This window comes from Juglans regia, chromosome 9, assembly GCF_001411555.2.
Source record: "Juglans regia cultivar Chandler chromosome 9, Walnut 2.0, whole genome shotgun sequence".
Classification (NCBI taxonomy): domain Eukaryota; kingdom Viridiplantae; phylum Streptophyta; class Magnoliopsida; order Fagales; family Juglandaceae; genus Juglans; species Juglans regia.
The window spans coordinates 21739534-21765292 of NC_049909.1; the positions used below are offsets into that span (position 1 = coordinate 21739534).

The window sequence follows — 25759 nt, forward strand, 5'->3', positions numbered from 1 at the left end:
TGTGGCGTAGTAAATGTGAGTTGCTAGCATATCTAGGCATCTAAAAAACCGTAAACTTTTATATGTGATACTGATATGGGATTATATTTGAATTGGGACATAATCTTTATGTTTTACAATTTACATTTCCTGATTTTCATGTTTAATTTCCCCATTGATATTGCATTCTGATTAGATTTTGTATATCCCGTTGGTCCATAAAATCAAAAGATTTATAGCCATACCTGGCAATTTTTGACGCATCGACCCCTTTTGGTTTTTCCGGATTATAAGATAAAAAAATATTTATGAATTTGAAAAATACATAAATTCTCCCTAAACTATCATTTAATTTCTAAATCACTCCTAATACTATAAAAAATATATATGTATAATTAATTTACCGCATGAAATGTAGTGTGCCAGCCAGCCTTAATTTACATGCAATCAAGTCCCAATTCCAAGTACGTACTACTGATCATTACTATTAGTATTTACCCCTAATGCGCATGACCAAATTATATGTACTTAGAAATATTTGGAAAAATAAATCACAGTAGTTCCAACTGATCATTACCCGGTCCTAAATATATTATTATAAGTTTTACAATTAAATTGATGCACTGTTTGATTAATTTCAGAAGTTAAAATCAAAATTAACTGAGTCATGATTAAGGCTAACATTAATGATCGTGTAGAGGCCGTTTTGAGTATGTAAAAAAATTGTTAGTTGAGAAATGATCAGTGTTTGGTCCATCTATATATACATTCATAATGTCCCAACAACAACAATATTAGAAACCGAAAAGAGATTGTTAAAGAGAAAATGTGTTTCTTTTGCCTTCGAGTACGCACTCGGCACTAGATTACCAAAATACACATGCGTGTGTGACATAGATATATATATATATATATATGCACGCACGCATGTTTCTTTAGGCTAATTGATTGATGTTAAAGAAAAATTCTTCTTCACACTCTACTGTGTGAAGAAGTCCCAGCACACCCAACGTACTTGGTGAAAAAATAAAAATAAAAAAAAAAGTTAAAAAAATTTTCCTTCACAGTATGCTGCGGCTTCCGGTTGCTCCCAGCATATCTCGATGTTAAAACCCTAAAGTTGTTTATTTCTTCTCTCTCTTCTTTTCTCTTTTTCCTCATTTCTCTTCTTTGAAACACCCCACCCCGAGCCCTCTCTCCTTCTCTGCAGCCGATGTCGCCGAACGAAGGTCATCGCCGAATTAATCTCCTCCACCACGCCTTAGATGTGGCCGATTTGGACCCACTGCAGCTCGACACTCAGATCTGCCACCCACTGCAGCTCAGCACTCAACCAGCCACTTAGATTCGCCGTCGCATGGCGTCCTCCTCACTGACGCCGTGTCACAGTCGATTTTTCCCATATCTGTTACCCTCTGCCTCTATCTTTCCCGTGGCTAGCACGGGGTCGCTTCCAGTGATCGCACATCAGTAGTAGCGGAGCAAGCCAGACAGCACGGTACTGCAAAGACCAACAAAAATATACCCAGCACCGTGGAGAGGTGGATTCTGTCGAGGAACATGCCCATGCAACCCTTGAGGTAGATGACAAAACTGAATGAGTTGATCTGCTGAGTACTTCACAAGTTGATTCGATTCAAGAACATCTGCATGCAATCGGGGTAAATTTCATTTTTCCATCCTAATTTTTCGTACTTTTTGCATGTTGACCAAGAAATACCGTCGTAATATCAGCTTCTAGAATAGAGTATTTATTGGATTTTGGGAACTAGGAGAGGGTCAATATGAAGAAAAAAAAATAAGAAAAAAAAATAAAAGAAGAAAAACAATCTTTACATAGAGACCATTTTTCTCCTTTAATGAATAATAAGTAATGCAATAATCATTGATTTGGTTATCCAAAAAAAAAAAAACTTGTGTTGTAATTTGAATTAGATGTTAGGGTGGTGGAGTTTGGATGTGATTGTTTGACTGACCCCATTTTTCTTTGTTTGGCTACCTTTCCCCATGGTCTCAAATTACTCAATTGTGAGGCGAAACTGGAGAAATTCTGGATTGAATGTTCACGAAAGATATGGGTAGTGCTGTTTAATTCAATGAAAACGAAGGATATTCTAGCTTCCTATTTATTGAATGAGGATAATGCTCGAAATGATGTCTGATATGGTTTGTTTGAATTTTGTGATCCGGAGTTGTTTCAAGTATTTTGAAATTGAGTACATGATATAGAATCGACCAAGACCTGAAATTGATGGTCGACCATTTTAGTTTCATTTTCAAGTGAAAAACATGTTGGATTTGCAAAGAACTTTGGAAAAATTAATGGGAAACATTGAGGCAGGGGTTGAATCTGGTGCACGGTTTTGCTGTTGATGCTTTTGAGGCCCAACAAGGTATAAACTTTTTTGTACTTTGCTTAATTGTGTTAAGCCCTTATCTTAATTTTGGAACTTATGGTTCATTTTTCTTTTTGATCTCAGATTCGTTTGTAGGTTTTTCTTTTTGCAAGACTTGTTTTGGACTGAAGTGTTTTTGGGGAGGAGATTTTGGTCTTGAACAAGTGCTTTTATGCTTGAAGGTTGTTGACTACCAAATATGTGGTGACCCTAATTCTATACTTCGTTTTGCCTTTATTTAATTTATTGATGAAGGTAATGTGTAGTTATATGGTGCATAGTTAAAAGTTCTTTGAGCAGTGATTAATTGTGATGATGACTTAATCAGTGGCTCCGTTCATTGCACAGATAGGTTGGTGCCCAATATATTTTTAAATGTAATTCACAGTCTACTAGAATACTCCTGAATTTTCATTTTTAAGGGGTAAAATTTTGTGATTCCTCTCCTTATTCCATTATTCAAGATATATTTTCCATGGTCTGAAAAATTCAAGCATTCATATGGATTCTTGATTGAATGCATGCTTATTATCTCCTTTCTTTTCTAACAAAGTTTTTGGCTTGAATGGATTGTTTGTTCATGGCCATTGTTTTCGGCTCTCTTCATCAGTTTTTTACTTGGAACTGCTTATTCTATAGATCTGAGTTGGTTTAGCTCGCATATAAATGATTTGAATTCTTTTGGATTCTGTTTGTTTTGTCTGCTGTTTTATAACTTGTATTTGTTTCAAGTTGCATAATTTGATTACCTTTTTATTTTTAGATTCAATCTCTTTTTATTTTGAAGTAGGTGATCTTTTTCTATTTTCAGCTAGGTGTTTCTTTTGTATACGTCCTATCTAAGCTATGTCTTTTGAGTTCAATAAAATTCTCAGTTACTTATAAAAAAATATGACAGAAAAAAAAATTACTGATAAAAAAATATATTATCAGATTCAGAACTCAGATACAAGTTATAATGCGAACAATATGCAATTTTTGTTTTGCAATTCGTAACATGCTCAGGACCTCGTATCATAGGTATGAGAAATATGATATATGTTATTGTACAAAGTTTGATCCTTTTTTTTTGTTGTGCAGATCTATAGTTTTATTCTAATTTTTAGAATCTGGATTTATTTTTACATTAAATCCCAGATCCGAGAGATCTTACCTCAGATTAGTGCAGAATTTGTAGAGACCAAACTACTAATTAAAAGATGTCAAAGACAGAGGTTGGTGGCCAATATATTTTTAAATGTAATTCACAGTCTACTAGAATACTCCTGAATTTTCATTTTTAAGATGTAAAATTTTGTGATTCCTCTCTTTATTCCATTATTCAGGATACATTTTCCATGGTTTGAAAGATTTAAGCATTGATCTGGATTCTTGACTGAATGCATGCTTATTGTCTCCTTTCTTTTCTAACAAAGTTTTTGGCTTGGATGGATTGTTGGTTCATGGCCATTGTTTTCGGCTCTCTTCATCAGTTTTTTACTTGGAACTGCTTATTCTATAGATCTGAGTTGGTTTAGCTCGAATATAAATGATTTGAACTCCGAAGATAGCTGTATGGTCCAGTTGTGTTACTCTAATATGATGTCTATCTATAACCTGAGCCATAATAAATTTTTTCTGCTGATGCATTATCTTGTAACAATAAATATTAAAAATAAACTGTTTCTCCAAAATTTAGAGTGAAAACGTGCAAAAGAATCCAGCATCTTTGTTATTCTCACCCGTTCACATGTACAAGGCATGTTGAGTATATACATCTGTATTTATAATCAAAACTTCATTTTCCCACTGGCCTTTGACCAATGGCAATGACCCCTGTACCTCGGGGGTAAGAGCTGAGCTGGATTTCCCTACCTGTCACCTAGAAAAAAAAAAAAAACTGGTATTTTTCATTGAGCAGATAATTTATTAGGTATTGCTAAAGGAATATGACCCAGTGGTTTGCTGAAGGAAAGTGTATTTTCCATTGTTTTGTTTGCTTGTTATTACTTTTTTTGGTGAGTTGGTTGATGTGCTCTTTATAATTGTTAGGATTTGTGATTGATGATTGAATTTTCATGTATATAAGCTTTGTTTTCTTTTAGAGAAAATACAGTTTCCATCCTTCAGCTAATAGGTGTTTCACATATTGCACGCTTCAACTATTAAAACTTGAAAAAAGAAACTCTTTTCTCAGTTCTGCCTATTGAATGAAAATGGGGTGAAAGTAGGGCGACATGACACAATCTTGATCTTCGAATATTGACTAAGGGTGTACATTCCAATTTTTTAGTACTTTTGAGGGTGCAATATCAATGTTGTAATTTGGAGTGCAATAACGGAAACTGTTGATATTGACAGGATGTTCAAAAAGTTCCTCTGCATAATAATTTGATGATTAAGAGGTCGTTGCCAACCATTGAGAAGGTCAAGAGGAGTTCTGATGGAAGAGCTGCGGAAGTAAGTAATATGTTAATATTTTTCATGATTAGATATGATTTTCTGTGGACAATTTTTTTCGTTAAAAAAAGATATGATTTTCTGTCTATATAAATAATAAATAAGATAGAAGTGAAATTTTTGTTGTTTAGCCAATTTAAGTCTCCTACAACTTTTAGTGCATAGGTTGTAGACCTGAGATTGTAATTTTCTATTTTCAGTTTTTTTATTTTTATTTTTTATAACATTTTTTCATTTTCATATTAGGATAAATTTCTTCTTTTTATGATTCTCTTCATATGTATAGGTCATGAAGATTGCACAGGACTGCACTCAGAAATCGTTGCAATTTATACATGAAAGAGGAATTGCTCACCTAGATGTCAAACCTAATAATATTTATGTAAATAATGATGTTTATAAACTTGCTGATTTTCAATATGCAATTCTCATGATAAGAGCTTGCCAATTGAATGCTGAATTTGTATGTTGTTCAATTTATGTAAAGAATGTGTTTAATTAGGTGGTGTTTCGAATGTCTTTGATCATGACACATAATTATTAATTATGCCACAAGCCAGCTATGCAGCGTTTTGAACTAATTTTTTTGTTAAACTTGCATTAAACAAATTTAGCAAAATGATCAATTTGCAAAATTTGTATTAAATTATGATATATTTTGAACTAATTTTTTTAATCTATGCAAACATCTAAGTGTTATAGTTTACTAACCTATCACTATTAAAAATTATTTGCTAAAATATGTATTTTTATGCATTAAATTACTCATTAATCAATTTCTTTTGTACAAGATCATATAATTTTTGTTAAGATAATTTTTATCTAACTAGACAAACGTGCTTTGCACGTTGCTACCGTTATATATATATATATATATATGTATGTTTGTGTATATATATTTATATATATATATATATATATTTCTGCATCATTCTTTCCACACCTTTCAAGTCCTAATTAACTATTCTCTCTCTCTATAGATCTCTCTCAACACAAGCACCTACACCGCGTACGCCATGAAACATTGGATTAAAAGCTTTTTTTTTTTCGCTTTTGTCATGTTACTCGTTTCAGGCATTCGCCATTAATGCAATTCCAAAACGGAGCCATTGGATTAAAAGCTATTGTTCATTTGCTTTTGTCATGTTACTCTTTTCAGGCATTCGCCATTAATGCAATTCCAAGATGGGTTCATGATGATTCCTATCCTTTGTACAACTCAACATCCTGCCCCTTCATTATGAAAGAATTTGACTGCCAGACAAATGAGCGACCTGATACTGATTATCTCAAATATAGATGGAAGCCTCGCCGTTGTAAATTGCCAAATTCAGTCGGTACCCATATATGCATGCATTAATAATATGTGTGCATAATTCCATCACAAACCTGCATCTTGTGTCCATGATCTAATGTCCTAACTGCAGGCCGGTACATAACGTCCGTCTTAATTTATATATATGATCATTTTTTGCATGTCTTGTACATATGCATGCAGATTCAATGGTCGGGATTTCTTGAGAAGGTTTAAGGGGAAGAGAATATTGTTCGTAGGGGACTCTCTAAGCCTTAATCAATGGAAATCTCTCACATGCATGATGGCTTTCTAAATCTTTCTTCCAAGTACCGAAGCTATTAAAGTGGTACATGGATAAGTTTCATGGTCATTTCCTCAGGGACAATAGTATTCATGCTGAGCAAACATATAATGAAGTGTATTTTGTGTGAGGAGCTTGTTGGTGAAAGGGGTATTTATGCAACCAAGAAGAGAAACAAGAAAAGTATATTTATGTACTGATTTGAAGTGTATTAATGAAGAATGGTTTGGATCTTTTCTGTATTTTTTTGAATAATTTTCTGAATGCTTGTAGACTTAAAAATGAATGGAAATAGAAAGAAATGAGAAAAGAAATTGAATGCTAGAGAAATGAGTGCAAGTAATGTAGAGATTGCAGTAATATCAAAACAAGTGACACAATATGTCAAACACTTGGGCTACAAGAATGTTTCCTCCTTTTTCAAACTCTAATTAAGAGGTCTAACTCTATAACTCAATTGTCAATCTTGTCTAAGCATTAACAATCGGAAAATGAAGATTTACCACCAGATTTTTAGTCTAAAGTATCTATAGAGTGCAAATAAATTTACTATGAATACTAACCATGAAAAATCTTGAAAATATTACCAAGTTTTTGTTGTGCCTTACGTCGACAATAGAACAAGAACAAGAGTTTTTGGTTTTGACTTATCTCAACAAAATCAACTTGCAAAATTATAAAATGGATTTTTATCATATCATAAACACTCTAATCAGTAATTTAGTGCAAGAGAGTCCATATCTTGTAGCTCACGCTGTAAACTTAGCCTAACATCATTCTCTCAAGAAAATAGAAATTAAAACAAGTAAACTGTTTTGTGCATAACAAAACTGTTGAAAAAATCGAGAATCTCCACAGCTGATAAAATAAATTCCTCTAAAGAAAACAAAAGTCTGAAACCGAAAATCCCCTCGTAGAAAAGCGAACTAAGAAACCCCAGAAAAAAATAAGATTGCCGAAAAAAAAAAAGAAGAGAAGAGACCCGCACGGAGAAATGCTCTTTTTATACTCTGAGTGCCCCCCGTTTCAGCCTTTGCATTTCAGCCTTCCCGTTACGCGTCTCCAGCTCAGGTTCCTGCGTTGCAAGTCTCCTGCCATGCGTTTTGAGTCGCCCTGCTGTGAGCCACGCTGTGAGGCCACGATCCAGCCTCTGCGTTGCATCCAGGTCTGCGTTTCAGACCTCTGCCCACGTCTTCAGCCCAGCGTTTCATCCCTCGTGCTGCTTCTCTCCAGGTCTTGCTGAATGGAGGCCACGATCCCTGCAGTTTCGCGTGAGTTGGTCTGCCCGTCATTTCATCTCCATACCAGGTAAGGCCACCTCTCTCCACTCAGTCCCGTGTGTGTGAGTTCTAGTGCCTTCTTTTGGATGTTGCCGTGCCAGTTGAATAATTTCAAGAATATCCATATGTTTTAACATCTTTTCCATAATGTCCAGCAATATAAATAAGATATGAGAAGAGTAAAATTTGGGAGTATAAATTTTAGTGTAGACTAACTGCAACACAACTCTTTTCAAGTGCAAAATATCAAAATTTAACATTGAGTCAAGTATAAAAAATTACTACATAATTAAGTGCTTAATTCAATTTCTTGATTAAACAATTCATTCGCTTTAACAGCTTAATCATGTAATTTTTGACACTTTATCAATACATGTTGCATGTTTCAGTGCCCCAAACAAACTACACTCTCGAGAGAAAAGGTGCTCTCTCCACGTTTACTTTGCAGGTGAGTAGCTAGGTACTTTTGATGTTGCATGATCGAAGTTGCATGGGTTGAGATAAAAGAAAAATTAAATGTCCATTCTCTTCCCCATTGACGCGAAGCTTGAGCTTTAGAATCCCGTGCAAGTGATGATTTCTGAGACCCATGGTAAAACAGATGGTCAGGTGCTGTCTGTGTTGGAGAACTTGGGTATGGTGGGAGCCATGGCTATGTGGAGGAATTGGTATCGTATATGGGTATCAGAATACCGGTGAAGTTAAATCTATATTCAACAACTCTTTGAGATTTTTATGTTTTTAAAAAAATATAATGGATGATGCTATATAACTCAGACAATCGCGTTATCGTGTTGAGAACTTTGGAAAATTATCTACAGTTCTTTGGTGGCGTTTAGCAGTTGTGTTTTGTTTCATTTAGCTAAGGAGAGGTTTAGATAGTAAATTGAGATGAGATGAAAGTTAAATAAAATATTATTTTTTAATAAAATACCGGTGTGTAGTGTGAGGATAATGAGTAGAATTTTACCCTTATGAGAACAAAAAACAAAAAAAAAATAATAAAACTTAAACCTCGTAAACTTCAGAAAAAATGGTATCCTTCCTCTTTTAAAGCTAAGCAAAACCTTGGAAGAAAATCATATGACATACTGTAGCCTCATCTTATAAGATCTCTATCAACTCACTTGGATTGAGACATCAAATATGCACTTCCCCAAACTGTTAGATTTCTGATCATCAGAATACATTATTTCAGCAAAGTAGAGCTTTACTTTGTAGCTTCCCTTCCGCGAGCAAAGACCATAGTACTTAAGTGATAGAGGGGAAACTAGGGCTGTTTGGTAGAAGTCTAGTCCACTCACATTGAAGGAAAATGTATTCGTTGCAAGGTAGGAAGCCTCAGACTTACCCATGTAAACCTATGTACTACTATAAGCCCATTTTTCATAAACAGAACTAAAGTGCGATCCGCCCTCTTTGCTTAAGTCATCTACATATTCATTCCCCTCAAAGCTCATCTCTTGCCCTCCACAATTAATAAACAAGGAATGATCTGCGGATATAGAAGTAATCGTGTCATACAATATTTACTCGTAAGCTACTACAGTTCATGAAAGCACAATCATATATGCATCAATGCTTACAACTTGCTTCCAGAACAGGGGAGGTCCTTCTGCAAACACCAACGACTCCTAGAAGTTGAGAATTCAAGTTCAATCAAATAAATTTGGTCATAATGCAATTCAAACAAGCAAAATAAATGTGTCTTAAAATGGCAAAGAACTTATGAATTGCTGTCAAGAGATGAATGACTGGAAATCAAGTTCCTATATGATTATTAAACCAAGTTAGAACAATGCAAGAGGTGATGAGAATTGAGAGAGAAACTAAATCTTTATTTCTCTGTAAAAAAATGACAAATTGTCCAACTTGCCTTTACAAGGGTTTGTATACATTTTAAATAGAAACTTTACAAGCTCTATTCTAGGAAACTAGCTACTGTTATGACTGTACAAAATTAATTTGAAAGATATGATGACTGTTACAAGCATGATTTTAGGCTAATTGGTTGATGTTTGATTCTTGGCTTGATTTGTGGAATCTTTCTTTATACGCCCCCGCAAGATGGGGCTGCCATCGGCAAGACCAATCTTATTTCTCAATTGTTCCGTACGTTGCCTTGATAGTGATTTTGTGAGAAGATTTGCAAGCTGGTCCTAAGTATTAACATGATGAACTTGGAGTGTTCCTTTCTGAATTATATCATGCACAAAGTGTAGATCAATTTGAATATGCTTCATGCGAGTGTTGGACTAGATTTAGACTCAGCTGTGTGGCACCCAAGTTATCACAAAGCTGCTTGGGTGTGGTGGATAGAGGGTGGCCGAGTTCTTTAAGAAAAAAAAAAGTAGCCAAATGGTTTCAGAGGCTGCATTTGCAAAGGCTCTATACTCAGCCTCGGTGGATGATCTAGCAACTGCCCTTTGTTTTTTAGAGCTCCAAGAAATAGGATTTGTGCCAAGGAAACTTATGTAAGCGGAAGTTGAAGTTCTATCATCAAAGTTCCTTGCCCAATATGCATCAGTGTAGGTTGTAAGAGTCGAGAGGTTGTTTTTTCTGATGTGAATTCTATGAAAAATTGTGTGTTTCAAGTAACGAAGGAGCCTCTTTGCAGCTGTCCAGTGAGTTGTAGTTGGTTTATGCATGAACTGAGAGAGTTTATTTACTACAAAAGAGATGTCTGGCCTTGTAAGGGAGAGATATTGAAGAGCACCTATAACATTCCTGAATTCGGTGCTATCAACTGAACTGGTTCCATCAATGAGCTTGAGGGCTGTTGTGGTTAACAATGGGATGGAGACATCTTTGGCACCAAGCATGTTACTTTTGGACAGAATATCTCTAATGTACTTGTGCTGAGACAATAAGAGGCCATATTGTGTAGGTATAACTTCCATGCCCAAAAAGAAATGGAGTTGTCCCATGTCTTTTAAAGAGAAGCAGTTTCCAAGTTTTGCAATTATGGAATCAACAAAGTGAGTATCATTTCTAGTTATGACTAAGTCATCCACATATATCAACAGAAAACATGTAACAGAGCTGGTTTTGTATATAAATAATGAAGAATCTGCTTTAGAATTCACAAACCCAAACTCTATAATGTTGTTCTTGAGAGCTGAGTACTAGGCTCTTAGTGGTTGTTTTAGGCTATAAATGGCGTGTAATTTGCAAATGTGGTTAGGCTTAAACATGTCCTTGAAGCCCGGAGGTTGAACTTTGTAAACATTTTCAGTCAACATTTCATGCAAGAATGCATTGTTGACGTCAAGTTGTCTTAAAATCCACCCCTGCATAACAACAATAAACAAAACAGTTCTTATGGTTGCTGGCTTCACAACTGGGCTAAATGTCTCCTTGTAATCTAAGCCAAGGCGTTGATTGTACCCTTTGGTAACAAGCCTTGCTTTGAAACGTTCAACAGACCCATCAACTTTTCTCTTGACTCGAAAAACTCATTTACAGCCCACTGGTTTGCAGTGTGTAGGAGGGAGAACTAATTCCCAGGTACCATGACTCATCAAGGCCATGAGTTCTTCAGACATAGCATGTCTCCATTTTGGATCACAAAGTGCGTGACTGACACAAGTTGGTTCAATGGTGGGTTGAATGGGATGGTTGTTTGGTGACTGAGTTGAACTGTTTCGGCTTGTGGGTGTTGTCCATGGACCGAGTGGTCATGGTGTGGGTTCGGGTTGTTGGAGGAGGCATGTTATTGACCACAGACTCAGTGAGAGTTTCACAAGGATTTGGTGAACCCGTGTGTTGTGATTGCATGAAATGAGTAGACTCACTCATGTGTGACTCGTGTGGTGCGACTAAAGAACAAGATCTCAAATTAGGAAAATTGGGAGAAGAGAAATTAGGGCTATTACCTAAAGGTGCAGAGGAAGACGATCGGCTCGCGCTCTACACTGGCGGTGGTTGCGGCAGGGGTACCGTCGAGATGGGCAGCATAGCGGTTGAAGATTCGGTGCGGATGGCTTGGGTTTGAGAGGGCTACTGGTTTCGTCGAAGATGACATGCCGAGAGATATAGAGGCGTTTTGTGTTGAGATCAAGGCATTTGAAAGCATTTTGGGTTTGGGAGTAGCCCACGAACAGACACGGAAGGGATTTGGGCTGGAGTTTATTTGAGTTATAGGGCCGGGTGAGGGGAAAACAAAGACACCCAAATTTTCTTAACTTGAGATAATTTAGACGACGTTGAAATAAGGCTTCAAATGGTGATTTATTATTCAACAATGGTGTTGGTTGTCGGTTAATGAGATAAACAGCTGTTTGAAAAGCATGGGGCCAATAGGACAAGGGTAGAGAAGCATCTTGTAATAAGGTTAAACCTGTTTCAACAAGATGACGATGACAACATTCGGATACCCCATTTTGTTATGGAGTATGAGGAGCAGTGGTATAGTGGCTAATTCCATGAATTGAAAAATATTTTTTGAGTGCCATAAACTCACCACCATTATCGGAATAAAGACATTTGATTTTTCTTTGAAAACAGTTTTCCACAAGATGTTTAAATTGTGGAAAAATGGTGCTTACTCCGGATTTGTTTGTTAAAGGGTAGAACCACATATATTTGGTAAAATGGTCGACCAAAATCAAATAATATTTGGAACCATCAAGACCAATTGTATGCGCAGGACCCCAAACATCGGTGTATATGAGATCAAGCAGTGCATTACTTTTTAAACTAGTGGAACCAAAAGGTTGTTGGTGGGCTTTATTCATTGAACATGAAGTACAAATGTGAGACACTTGGTCTTTTTTTTTTTTATTGGAAGAGAAAAAGATTTGATAAGATAATGGACAATGTTTTGAGATGAATGTCCAAGCCGCTTGTGCCACCCATCAATCGAGGTCCGCTCATGCACATTTGCAATCATTTTTTAGGGAGAGTCCACCAGTTAGCCCAGGAACGTGTAAACACCGTCTTCACATGCACCTTTGAGTAGAATAGCCCCCGTGGTCTGTTCCTTGACAAGAAAATAAGTGGGATGAAATTTAAGAAAAACATTATTTTGAGTGGTGAACATAAATTAATTTTTTACGAATATTTGGAACACAAAGTGTATTTAAATGAAAGGTATGTGATGGTGGTTGAAAAACCAAAGAACCAATGTGTGAGACACGCAAACCAGAATCATCACCAATTACAACTTCATCTGTCCCATCATATTCTAAATGCACTGAAAGATTAGTCAAATCACCTGTAATATTATGTGAAGCGGCTGAATCAATGAGCCACTTAGTATCCTGTTGTGGAGAGATGGAAGCACAATTTGCAGTAGCTTTGGAAAAAATCACTCGCGGACACTGCTTTGCAATGTGACCCAGTTGGTCACAAATTTGACATTTGGGTTGGAAACGTCGCTGACCATTGGACTTGCCCAAGTTGTTAGGCTTTTTGTTATCACGAGGCCCATTGTTTGGGCATGAATGTCCCGAAGAACCCTTAAAGAGTTGGGACTTATCTGAACTCTGAAAGGAGTTGCCATTGTTTCCATAGGAGGAAGACAAACCTGGACGTCGGTTCGTGTAGTTGACCGTGGCTAGCAGCTGCTGGGTGGAAACTTCGAGACGACACAGATAGGCCTCATGGCTCACGAGGAGATCATGAAGTTCCTCAAAGGTGAGCGATTTTTCCCGAGCCCTAATCGGTGCAGCAATCTCCTGATAGTCTGAACCGAGGCCATTGAGGATGTATAAAGTGAGATCATCATCTAAAATGAGATGATCGATGAGAGCTATTTCATCGGCAAGGGACTTCACGACGTGCAGGAATTCCTGGATGGTTTGATTCCCCTGCTTGAATAATGTGATTTCCTCTTTGAGTTGCATTGCCCTGATTCGGGATTTGCTAGCATAGAGGATGTGTAATTTCTGCCATGCTTCCTTAGAAATTTTGGCAACCGAAATGAGGGGGGTAATGGTTGGTGCGGTGGAGGCGAGGATAGCACTTAGAATGAGTTTATCCTACCTTACCCAGTGGATTTTTTGAAGGGAGGATGTGGGAGTGTCGGTTTGAGGGGGCAAGACTTATCTCCAGTGACATAGTTGAGAAGATTGTACCCAATTAGAAGAGCTTCAAAGTGGGCACGCCACTGTGGGAAGGTTGAGGGAGTAAGTTTGTCATTGATTTGTGCAGAAATGTTGAGTGCAATCAAGGGAATATCTGTGGGGGAGGAAGGGTTTTGAGTGGGATTAGAGGATATGGGGATCAAATTCTCATGAGAGGATGGCTCTCCTGATACCATGATGAGAATTGAGAGAGAAACTAAATCTTTATTTCTCTGTAAAAAATGACAAACTGTCCAACTTGCCTTTACAAGGGTTCGTATACATTTTAAATAGAAACTTTACAAGCTCTATTCTAGGAAACTAGCTACTGTTATGACTATACAAAAATAACAGAATTAATTTCAAAGATATGATGACTGTTACAAGCATGATTTTAGGCTAGCTGGCTGATGATTGATTCTTGGCTTGATTTGTGGAATCTTCCTTTATAAGAGGAATGAATATGTCAGACATGTGTATGTTTCTTGGTCAGCCGTGTCTTCTGTCTTTGACAGGACAATCTATGATTAGTGAATTAAAGAAACTTACATAGGCGACCCTGAAAAATTGTTGTAAGATATATCCTTGCAATACAAAGAAACATATCATCATTGTGTATAGACAGATTTACAATCAAATAAATGAAAATTCGCAGCTTAAAGGAGACTTACAACTTATTTGGGTTGTTCAATATCCCAGTTGGGACTTCCCCTTTCAATGAGTTGTTGGCTAGAAACCAACATCCATAAAATATATGTCATCTATTTTCTTGCCAAGAGAGCAGTCTCAGAGAAGTATAAACATGGAGACAATCTGAGAAACATTATAAAGACAACATTTGAAAGATTGACCAAAAATTTACTTTATGTGCTTTATCAGCTTACATGTAATCTAGATCCAAGTTCCCAAGTTGCTCTGGAATTGGACCACTTAAACGATTGAAGCTCAGGTCTCCACAAGAAAAGAAAAATTCATATGAGCATACATTGTAGTTGATATTACAATTTTGGACAAAAAAACCTGATAGGAAAAAAAAATGGACATGTGTTGTGTGACTTATATGCGATAGTCTCTGTTCAAAATAAGTGCATAAATAACATGGGAAATGTTGGGGAACAGTCGGAAGCCGCAGCACACTGTGAAGAATTTTTTTTTTTTTTTTCTCAACCCAGCACGTTAGGTGTGCTGGGGCTTCTTCACACAGTAGAGTGTGAAGAAGAATTTTTCAAATAACATACTACATGAAATTAAACAGGATTTCGGCCTGAACATAGAAAAAGAACTTCATAAGTAAAAACATCTCGAGAAGTAGGGTTATTTTAAGCAACTTACAATTCTTTCAAAGCTTTCAACTCTCCAATATAATCTAGGATTGGACCAGTGATTAAGGAATTTCTAAGCCACCTGAGGGCACAGCACAAGAGTAAGAGCATAAAAAATAAACAAAAAAATTGGTCACAATAGGATTAATCATTGTAGAAAACAAAGTAAATACATAGAACTTACAAATATTTCAATTTTTTCAAATTTTGCAAATCAAGGAATCCAATACTTGATCCTTGCAAATCAGATATCCTCCTGAAAAACATGACAGATCAGTAACAATAATTGTACCATCTTCTACATTTCCCAATTCTAATTAATTTCCAGTAAAGGAACATGTACTCACAGTTGTGTTGAGTTTGTCAAACGGGATATTTTAGAAGGGATGGGGCCCTCCATGGACGTGCTTTGCATATCACTGCAAATAGAGTACTTAGATAATAAAAAAAATGATTAAAAAAAAATTCAAATTCATAAATCAAACTTCAAAGAGGGAAAAAATGACAGATAAAATGAATGACGTACAATACTCACAGTCTATCAAGTTCCGTCCAATTCCCAATAAAATCAGGTATTTTTCCTGATATTCTGCTCCCATCTATCCTATTGTAGAGAGTAGCTTTATAAGTTATAAGAATCTCTTAATTCTAAAAGCTATATCTCCATATACTAATGTCAAATAGCATCACTTACAAATCCACCAAGTTCTTTAAGTTGCCAAATGCTTCTGGTATTGTGCTGTTAAAATCGTTTACAGAAGGAATGCTTCAAGATACTTAAATATTTAGTCACTCATTTACTTGAAGCAATATGGCAAAAAGTGTTGGTGCAATACAAAGTGTGGTGCCAATATTTAGCATGGATATGAAGTCTTATTCCCATCTACCTAATACCCAAAAGAGTTGAGTCATAATTATCAAATTAAGGATTATAATTTTAAAGCCTAGTTCCAACTAGTACACACTTGATACTTAATAGAGGACTTAAAGCAATATATTTGAATGATTGTTTCCAAAAGGTATAAAAAGCAGAAAGAAGTGCAAGAAGTACATAACTAGAATGACTGCAAAGATGAAACAACATTGCATACAATAAAATACAAGGGAATTAAGGGAGTATGAAGACTGCATTCTTACAGTCTTATCAAGTTGCTCAATTTTCCAAGGCTTTCTGGAAGAGGTCCACTGACCTGATTATCTTCCAAGACCCTGTAAAAAAAAAAATGCAACTTAAACTGTAATCCAAGTTGTACTTCATTAATCTTCTTTCAGTTCGACACAAAAATTTAATTCAGGAGTACTTACAGCTGCTCAAGTGAAGTACTGTTATTACTTAAACATGTTCTTGGGAGTATTCCTATTCACATTTTATCGGTTTTACAGGTTCCAAAATCTAGCATTCAGACCCTCAATAAATATATGAGTAACTTCTATTGGGGTTATACAGAAGGAAGACCAAAAAAGCATTGGAAGGCCTGGGAATCAATGTGCATACCGATTCAAGAAGGAGGAATTGGCCTTCTGAAGCTACTAGATGTGGAAAAGGCCCTACATATGAAGCTTGCATGGAAGATTTTAACGGAAAACTCCTTATGGTCTAATTTCTGTAAGGCCAAATATGTGAAAAGAAGTCACATTTCTTTAATTGATAGAAGCAAAGGGTCACGTTTTTGGAAAAATATCCTGAAGTGCATTCCGGGGATAGTGGAAAATTCGAAATGGAGGCTAAAAGAAGGGGAGATTTCATTTTGGTATGATAAATGGTTCAGTGAGGATCCTCTTGGTGTAGTCCATAATGTTTCCCAGCCTATGATTAAAGTGAAAGATTGCCGATTGGAGGAAGGGTGGGATATGGAGCTATTGGTTAGGCTGGTGGGTTCTCAAAAGGCAGAAGAGATTATGAGAGAAATGAGAAGCAAAAAGGAAGGGATTGATATGTTGATCTGGACAGCAAAAGCAGATGGTAGGTTCAACACTAAAAGTGCCTGGGAATGTGTAAGAGTAAGGGCACCGAAAGTTTGTTGGGTGGACTGGGTGTGGCATCCTATTATTCCAAAGAACATGGTGAACATTGTGTGGAAAAGTTTCCACAACGCTCTCAGTGTAGATGATAGAATATGTAGAACTGGCATTCCACTGGTGTCTAAATGTAATTGTTGTGAGAAAGGGGCTTATGAGAATTTAGACCACGTTCTGGCTACAGGAGAGATAGCGCATAAGGTATGGTCACTATGTGCAATTCATATTGGTTTGCTTCGACATCATAATGTCTCATGGAAAGAAACAGTTCTAGCTTGGTTTCATCGAGCATCTAAATCATCAATAAAGGGGCAGCTGATGGGGATTATTCCCTCAATTGTTACATGGAAGCTCTGGTCCCGGCGTTGCAAAGCGTGGATGGAAGGCATATGTGAAACGGTAGAGGAGGTTTGGCAAAGTATTAAATTTAGGATTATTAAGTTGAGTGAGAAAATCATTGCCAAGAATCCTTTGTCTTGGCGTGATGAACAAATATTGAAGGACTTGCAAGTAACTAACAAGGAGAAAAGGAGTATGCAGTGGCAGATTGTGAAATGGCAGAAACCAAAGGAGGGTTGGTTCAAGTTAAATGTAGATGGGAGTAGTAGAGGTAATCCAGGTAATGTGGGGGTCAGAGGTCTCATAAGGGATCACTTAGGAAATCTGGTCTATGCCTTTTTTGATTTTATTGGCCACGGCTTCAGTAATGTGGCAGAGTTCATGGCTCTGTTTCATGGGGTGAGACATCTTCGTCGGCTAGGTTTGTTAAAGGTGGAGATAGAATTGGATTCTAGCACGGTGGTGAACTGGCTCAAAAGAACTACTTGCCCTGTCTAGTACCTTGAAGATTACTGGGATGAACTGCTTCTTATGCTACGGGACATGACATTCTCCCTTCGACGTGTATAGAGAAGGAAATGCGCCTGCAGATTTCCTTGCAAGTATGGGTTCAGAGGAGGTCTATGCTTCTTGGCAGTTGACTGATAATATTCCTGGTAGTCTTTGGGGATTGGTACGAACTGATAAGATGGGTATTCCGTATATTAGGAAGGAAGTGTAGTTTGGTAATTGATTTGTTGTCTTGGAGGAAGGATTTATTTTGTTCTGTTTTCCTTTTTTTTTTGAATTCAAACTTTCATTGTATTACTAATCATTTTGGGTATTACAAATTTTGTCATGCAAAACTGCATTGCAAATTACAACAGGCCCCTCCTCAATCCATATTTTTTCCTCACCTAGCTCCAGTGCATATTTAGCTAACAGATGGGCCACTTGATTGCCCACTCTTGACACAAACCTAACATTCCAGTCCTTTTTGGCTTTAAAAACCTGCTTGATATCTTCAGTAATATGCCCCATCCATGATTGATCTTCCTCCTCTCTATTTATCCCTTTGATGACAACTTCTGCATCTCCTTCGAAAATCACCCTTGAAAGGGCTAGCTCATTACAGATTTCTAATGCTTTCCATAATGCCCAACTTTCTGCTAGAGCAGGGTGATCAACATGGTTTCTGACATCACAAACAGACACAAGTACTTCCCCTTCCTCATCTCTTATGACAACTCCCATACCCATTCTCTTAGCCTCCATGTCAAGTGCAACATCCCAATTAGCCTTTACCTCAAAAACACCTGGTTTTTTTCCACTTCTTCTACATTACATTGTGATTAACAGCAGTAGCAGAACCCTCTTGGCATACCAGTGCTGATTTATAATCTTCCAGCCCCTCACCAGCCATTTGTATAAGTTTGCTTGGGCTATAGAATTGGTTCTCAAAAACCACCTTATTTCTTCTCAACCAGATTCTACGCATTATGGTAGCAACCCATTCCATCTCCCTTTTTTGTAATCTGTTCATTAGCTTAGACCATAGCTCCAGAAAATCCACTTCATCTGTTGCACACTTATGTACTGGACTGCTAGGCTCTGCCCACACATTTACTGAAGATGGGCAGCTCCAAAGTATATGAATTACTGTCTCCTCATCTCTTCCACATATTGGACAAAGTGAATTTTCACCAATTTTTTTGTTAAACAGATTCCTCTTGGTTGGGATGATGTTATTGGCAGCTTTCCACAAAAACATTTTGACCACTGTTGGCACCTCCATTCCCCATACAAATTTCCACACTGCTTCCTATTTGCCTCCATTTGATGCTTCCCCTCTATCTTTTCTTTTCATACTCACTGCCAAATGATAAGCACTCCTAACACTAAAGTTACCATCTTTTGTATAACCCCAATACCTCACATCAGAGGATCCCCTTTTGCTCAAAGGAATTCGAGCAATAACTTCAGCTTCTTCTGGTTTAAATAACCCTCTAATAAGATCTTCATCCCAAGAGTTAGTAGAAGACACAATCAGCTTGTTCACCTTCATATCTTCCCAGGATCTCTTCACAGGGGATTGCACACATTTTGAAGATGGGGTAGGCAGCCACTTCTCTCCCCAAATTCTTATGTTATTCCCATTCCCAATCCATATATAAGAAGGATTTATACCTAGTTTAGCTTTTAGAAAATCTGAATTCTTGAAATATTTATCCCTATACACCTGAGCAACAAGAGAAGAGGAATTTTTAATCATACGCCAACCTTGTTTAGCCAACATGGCTGCATTAAAGCACTCCACATCCCTAAACCCCATCCCCCCCTCTTGCTTTCTGCACACCCAATCTCTCCCAGCTCCACCAATGAATTTTCTTGGAATTTTCCTTGTGACCCCACCAAAACTTAGAGTACAAAGAGTTTAACTCCTTACACAAAGAGATTGGCAATTTAAAAACACCCATTGTATAGGATGGAATTGCTTGTAAGACTGCTTTGATGAGAACCTCTTTACCAGCTAGTGATAAGAATCTGTTTTTCCAGCTTTCTATTTTTTTCCACACCTTCTCTTTAACTCCTCTAAAATTTTTGTACTTTGACCTCCCCACCATGGCAGGAAGGCCCAAGTATTTTTCATAACTGCCACAGACTACACCTCCAGCTTCAGAAATGATCATTTTCTTTTCAGTTTCATCAGTGTTGGAGCTGAAAAACAAAGAGGATTTTTCCTTGTTTAGCACTTGGCCTGAAGCCACCTCGTATTTCTGTAAAATACAGCTCAATCTCCTCCATTCATCCCTTCTTGCTCTTCCAAACAACACACAGTCATCTGCAAAAAGCAGATGGTTGACTCTCACACCTCCTTTAGCCACTGCAACACCCCTAATTTCCCCTTTTTGATCAGCATAATTGAGCAAGGAACTCAAACCTTCAGCACACAAAATGAATAGATAGGGAGAAATTGGGTCTCCTTGCCTCAACCCCCTAGAAGGGATCACCTTACCACCAGGTTTACCATTCAAAAGAACATAATAAGTCACTGAGCTTACACAGCTCATCACAAGCTTGACCCAATTCTCATTAAACCCCAACTTCCTTAAGACAACTTCTAAAAATTTCCATTCAATCCTGTCATAAGCCTTTGACATGTCCAACTTTAGTGCCATACTCCCTAACTTACTTTTCGGCCTGGTCTTCATTGTGTGTAACACTTCATAAGCTACCATGACATTATCAGAAATGAGTCTTCCCGGAAGAAATGCACTTTGGTTAGGAGAAATGACACTAGGCAGTACATGCTTAAGCCTATTAGCAATAACTTTAGAGCACAACTTATACATTACAATACAAAGGCTACTAGGCCTGTATTCGCTAACCAATAAAGGAGTATTAACCTTAGGGATCAAAGCAATGTAAGTATAGTTGAGGGATTGAGGGATATTACCACTATTCAGACATTCCAGCACTGCTGCACTCACTTGTTCACCCACAATGCACCAGTGTTGTTGAAAGAAACTAGCCCCATAGCCGTCAGGCCCAGGGGACTTCAAAGGCCCCATCATTTTCAAGGCTATCTCAACCTCATCTTTTGTAAAAGGTAGGCTGAGCTTCACATTCATCTCCATAGAGACTTTGGGAACCAGATTCTGAATACACTCCTCAATGGCTTCCATCGTAGGGCAAGAGGAAGTAAAAATATCTGCAAAATATCTGTTAAAAGCCCTTTCTATTTCTTCAATATCATAAGAAAACCTATCGTGGCCAACTTGAATTTGTGAAATCAAGTTTTTCCTCCTCCTTTGGTTAGCACAAGCATGAAAAAATCTGGTATTTCTGTCTCCCAGCCTATACCAGTCTTTCTTGGCCCTTTGTCTCCACTTAATGTCCTCTTGTTCCAATAACAGCCCTACTTCCTCTTGAATCTTTTTAATATCCTCCATATTCTCCATACCCTCCTCAGCTTGTAAGCCTTTTAATACTGCAGTTTTCTTTTTTATTTCTTTTCCTCTGTTTCTTTCCTTCCTAAAACTCTAGTTGGTTAAGGCCTTGCTGCAATTTTCCAGCATTCTCTGAACCTGGGAAGTGTGGGAATAACTAGCCCTTACTATACCCCATTCTGCTCCAATTACATTGCCACAGTCCTCTTCCAAAGCCCAGGATGCCTCATATCTAAATTGTCTTTTGTTTTTCATAAATTTCCCCCTCCTTGCCTGCTTGTCAAACCTTAACACTATGGGCCTATGATCAGAACATCTTGCTGGCAGAACTTCCAACATCTTGTCAGGATAGTCTTCAAACCATTTAGAGTTTGCCACAGCCCTATCCAACCTTTCTTTAGTGAAAGTTTCATTCACGTGTTTGTTACTCCAAGTAAACTTATCACCTTGCCAACCCACATCATGCAGTTCACTTTCTTCTAGCACCTCCCTAAATTGAGCCATTTGAAGTTCTCCCCTTTGTCTACCTCCCTTCTTCTCATCACGTGTTGTTATTTCATTAAAATCCCCCATTACACACCACCCCTTCCCATACCTAGGTTTAAAAGACCCTAAGAGCCTCCATACCTCTTTCCTTTTGTGCAATTCAGGATGGCCATAAAAGCCAGTGAACAACCACTTATTTTTAGTCACAGAGTTTGTTATCCAACAGTTAATGTGCCTCTGAGAATAGTTGTAGATTTCAGCCAGCAAATCCCCTTCCCAACATAGCATTAAACCACCCCCCTTGCCAACAGCATTTACTTCAAAGCAATTTTCCATACCCAACTTCCTCTTCAACCACTCATTCTTACCTTTTTTCAAACTTTGTCTCCATTAAGAAGACAACATTGGGTCTCTTTTCCTTTACTAACAAGCAAAGGTCTTGAACTGTCCGAGGGTTCCCAAGCCCTCGGCAGTTCCAACTTAAGATTTTCATGATGATTGGCGGGGCTGTTCCACAGCCTCCGCCACTAGTAGTTCAAAATCAATTGCCTCAGCCTCATGCCTGCCTTTTTTCATCACACCACCCAACCCTTTTTCCCCCTTACTTCCTTCCCTCCTTCGTTTTACCAAAAGTTGTGTCATACAGGCTTCAGAAACTTCTTTGTTCTCCCTTGCCCTTCTCTTCCATCTCCCTCCACCTTTATTAAAATTACTAATGATAGGACTAGCTACTAGTTTAGAGCATTGCTCAGTAGCTTCAGTAATACCAATCTTTTGTCCAGCATAAGCAGCAGGATAAGAAACAGGATCACCATTTTGTTCAGCCTTTGAGTTATTACCCTCATCAACCTCACCAAATGACTTACCTAGTTCTCCCATTCTATTCATCACCTCTATCCCCTGCTCCCTTCCATCCTCCATGCTTCTAACTTCCTCCCTACTAGTCTCCTCAAGGATTTGATTGGTTTCAGACCCCATCTCACCAACTACAGAATTCTTTACTTGATCATTACACGACTCCTCAACAGGTCCCTTTTTAACATTATTATAAGGCCCAAAGAACCTCCTCTCAGCTAGATCTGCTCTTAGCCAAGGGCCATACTGCCCTTCCCCCCCTTGTTTTTTCATGGTCCCATCGTTCTTATTTGGACACACTCCCCCTTTATGTAGGATTCTTCCACACTCAAAACAAATCCTCGGAAGCTTTTCATATTTAAAAGGTATCCAAATACTCTTCCCCTTCACCTGAGCCATTTTCCCCCTTGCCAAAACCTTAAAAATATCCAGTTCTACCTGTATCCTCAAGTACTTACCCCATCCACATCCATCCACATTAGTGTCAACATCGATTATCTTCCCTATCCTTCCACCAATCTGCATTCCACAATCTCTGTTCATACATGCCAAGGGAAGATCATGGAGTTGAACCCAGAACCTCTCTACATTAAAAACTAAAGCATCTGGTTGGGTCAATCCATCATATAGGTTAAGCACAATCAAACAGTTATCAAATAGCCAAGGTTTCCCATCCCACACCCTCTGCTTATCAGCCACTGTTACAAAAGTTATCACAAACACGTTAGACCTTACCTCCCGAAAGGAAGCAGGTCTTGATATTCTCCAAACTTTTGCCATAGTTGTTTCAATCACTCCCCTCCTTATATTTCTTTCTGTCGTCACCCTTCCCACCAAACTCCTTTCCCCTTTATCACTCAACTCATCCAGACTGATATCATCCACCACAACCTCATAGTCTTCTTCCTCCGTAAGGTGGAGCTTTGCCCACTTCGTTTCCATTTCCTCCATTCTTTCCACTCCTTCCACCGTACTCTGCAGTGCACCACCACTGTTTTTTTCTTCTCCAGCACCAACTTCCGTCTTCAGACGTGTTTTCCCCCTGGGACCACCACCGAGGCCGTTATAACTGCCTCACTCTATTACCCACTCCACCCCTTTTCAGAGAGAGAAAAGAGAGAAGACTATCTTCCATATCTTGTTAAATCTATATATATCACTTTTGTAATAAGGTCTGCCCTCCACCTTAAGTGAGGAGGAATAAAAGCAGTTTAGTTTACGGAAAAAAAAAAAAAAAAAATGTGAAGTACTGTCACCAATTTCCTTTAGAATTGTACCACTTAGCCGGTTTCCCAGAAGAGACCTGCAGGGTACGAATTACCGTTACAAACTGACCAACCCATTGACCCTGGTCAACACCTGCATGGAAAATAAAAGATATGCTTTCGTAGATACAAAATGCAAATAAATACTCACAGATTGACAAGAGGGAGCTGATCAGCAAAACTCGGAGGAATTGATCCATTGATATAATTGCGAGTGAGATCACTGTTTAATGGAAGAAACTTCACTACTTAGTACTCTTTCTCAAATTCGAATCATTGGGCAAAAAAAAAAAAAAAAGGATCCCAATATTCCATGAAATTTTGTCAAAATCTAACGAAATATTAACGGACTTCATATATTCCAGAATAATAATAATAATAAAAAAGTGTTCTTCATTGATAATGCAATTTTAATGGACCTGTTTACTAATCTGGTTTTCGAATATCCCCGTGGAAATGCAATTTTTCTATTGTCATGGCCCTCATCAGTAGCTTGCCTGGTATATATATCGCATCACCATTTACCGTATTTATAAACATCTATCTCTAAATTGGGATGAAGAGAAAAATACTCTGTTTTTGTATTCCCTTCCCTTCGTAAACTGTACAGTAATCTATTTATACAAGAGGAATAATAACCATCTATACATGAAAAATAAATGAATGTACAATATTGTCCCCAAGTGTGTACAGCCCAAAATATCGCTATCCATTCTGTTGAGAATCTGTTGGGCATGTAGTGGTGTTGCGCCCTCTGTCCTGCTCCTTTTGTGTGGCAGCTGATGTAGTGGTGTTGCTCTCTCGGTTTTGTTTTTGTTGAATATGGCAGCTGATGTAGTGGTGTTGCTCTCTCGGTTTAGATGAATATGGCACTTCACATATATATTCTCACTCATGAACTTTTATCTTGGTGTCATGCATTTTCCTCATCAGGATTAACTTGTTCGCAAGCTCTTCAATGGACAATGAAACGTAAGTATCAGTTTGTTTTGTAAGTTTTTCAAAGGTCAACTTTCCTGTGATATATGACACAAATCCAATTTCGTTAATCAAGTTATATTAATGCTAACTTGTTGATCTGGACCTTCATTGTATTACGTACGTACCAGTAGCAATATTGTTTCGTGTTTGAGGATCAGCTCGCGTTGTCCCAAAAGTAAGTTGAAATGTCATATACTTCCTCTAGAATATTGATAAATTCTCGTGGTTACATTTGGGTCGTCATCAATAGTACTGTATAGACCATCCTAATTTATAGCCAAAATGTGTATAATTTCTGATGAGCAATACTACATTCTTGTTCTTAGCAAATCTTCTTACAGTTGGTAAATAAATAAATTTTTGAAAAAAAAAATGACATAAAAAAAAGAGGTGAAAAATCATAGGTTGAAAACTCGTCTGAAATTGTAGAGGCCGTTTTCTTCCTTTTTTTTTTTTTCCTTTTCTTTTCAGAAATGCAATTCGGGACTCAAAAAGTATCCCGAATGATTTTTGTTATTATTATTTAGTGATTAAAAAAATATTTTTTAATAATATTATTAATTTTTTATTTTTTTTAAATATTTATAATGATTAAAAAATACATTAAAAAAAGAAAATAAAAATAAAAAAATGAAATGAACTATTCGGTAAAGGCTACGTTTTGGGTAGCCGTAGCAGTACTCTTTTCTTTTTAGGACACCTCTACGGCCCCAGCTCCTTGTCTCGCTCCCGGTCCCGTTCAGTGTAAAATGTAGTATTTTTTTATTTTACTTTTTTATACATATATTTTTTTAACACTATAAAAT

The 25759-nt window shown here is 37.4% G+C and overlaps 1 non-coding gene across 1 annotated transcript; it reads right to left on the reverse strand.

The window, feature by feature from the left end:
* Positions 1-13291: 13291 nt before the first annotated feature.
* Positions 13292-13433, reverse strand: LOC118349520. Its single transcript, XR_004802475.1, has one exon. It is a non-coding gene; the product is annotated as a small nucleolar RNA Z247 (small nucleolar RNA).
* Between the last annotated feature and the right edge of the window lie 12326 nt (positions 13434-25759).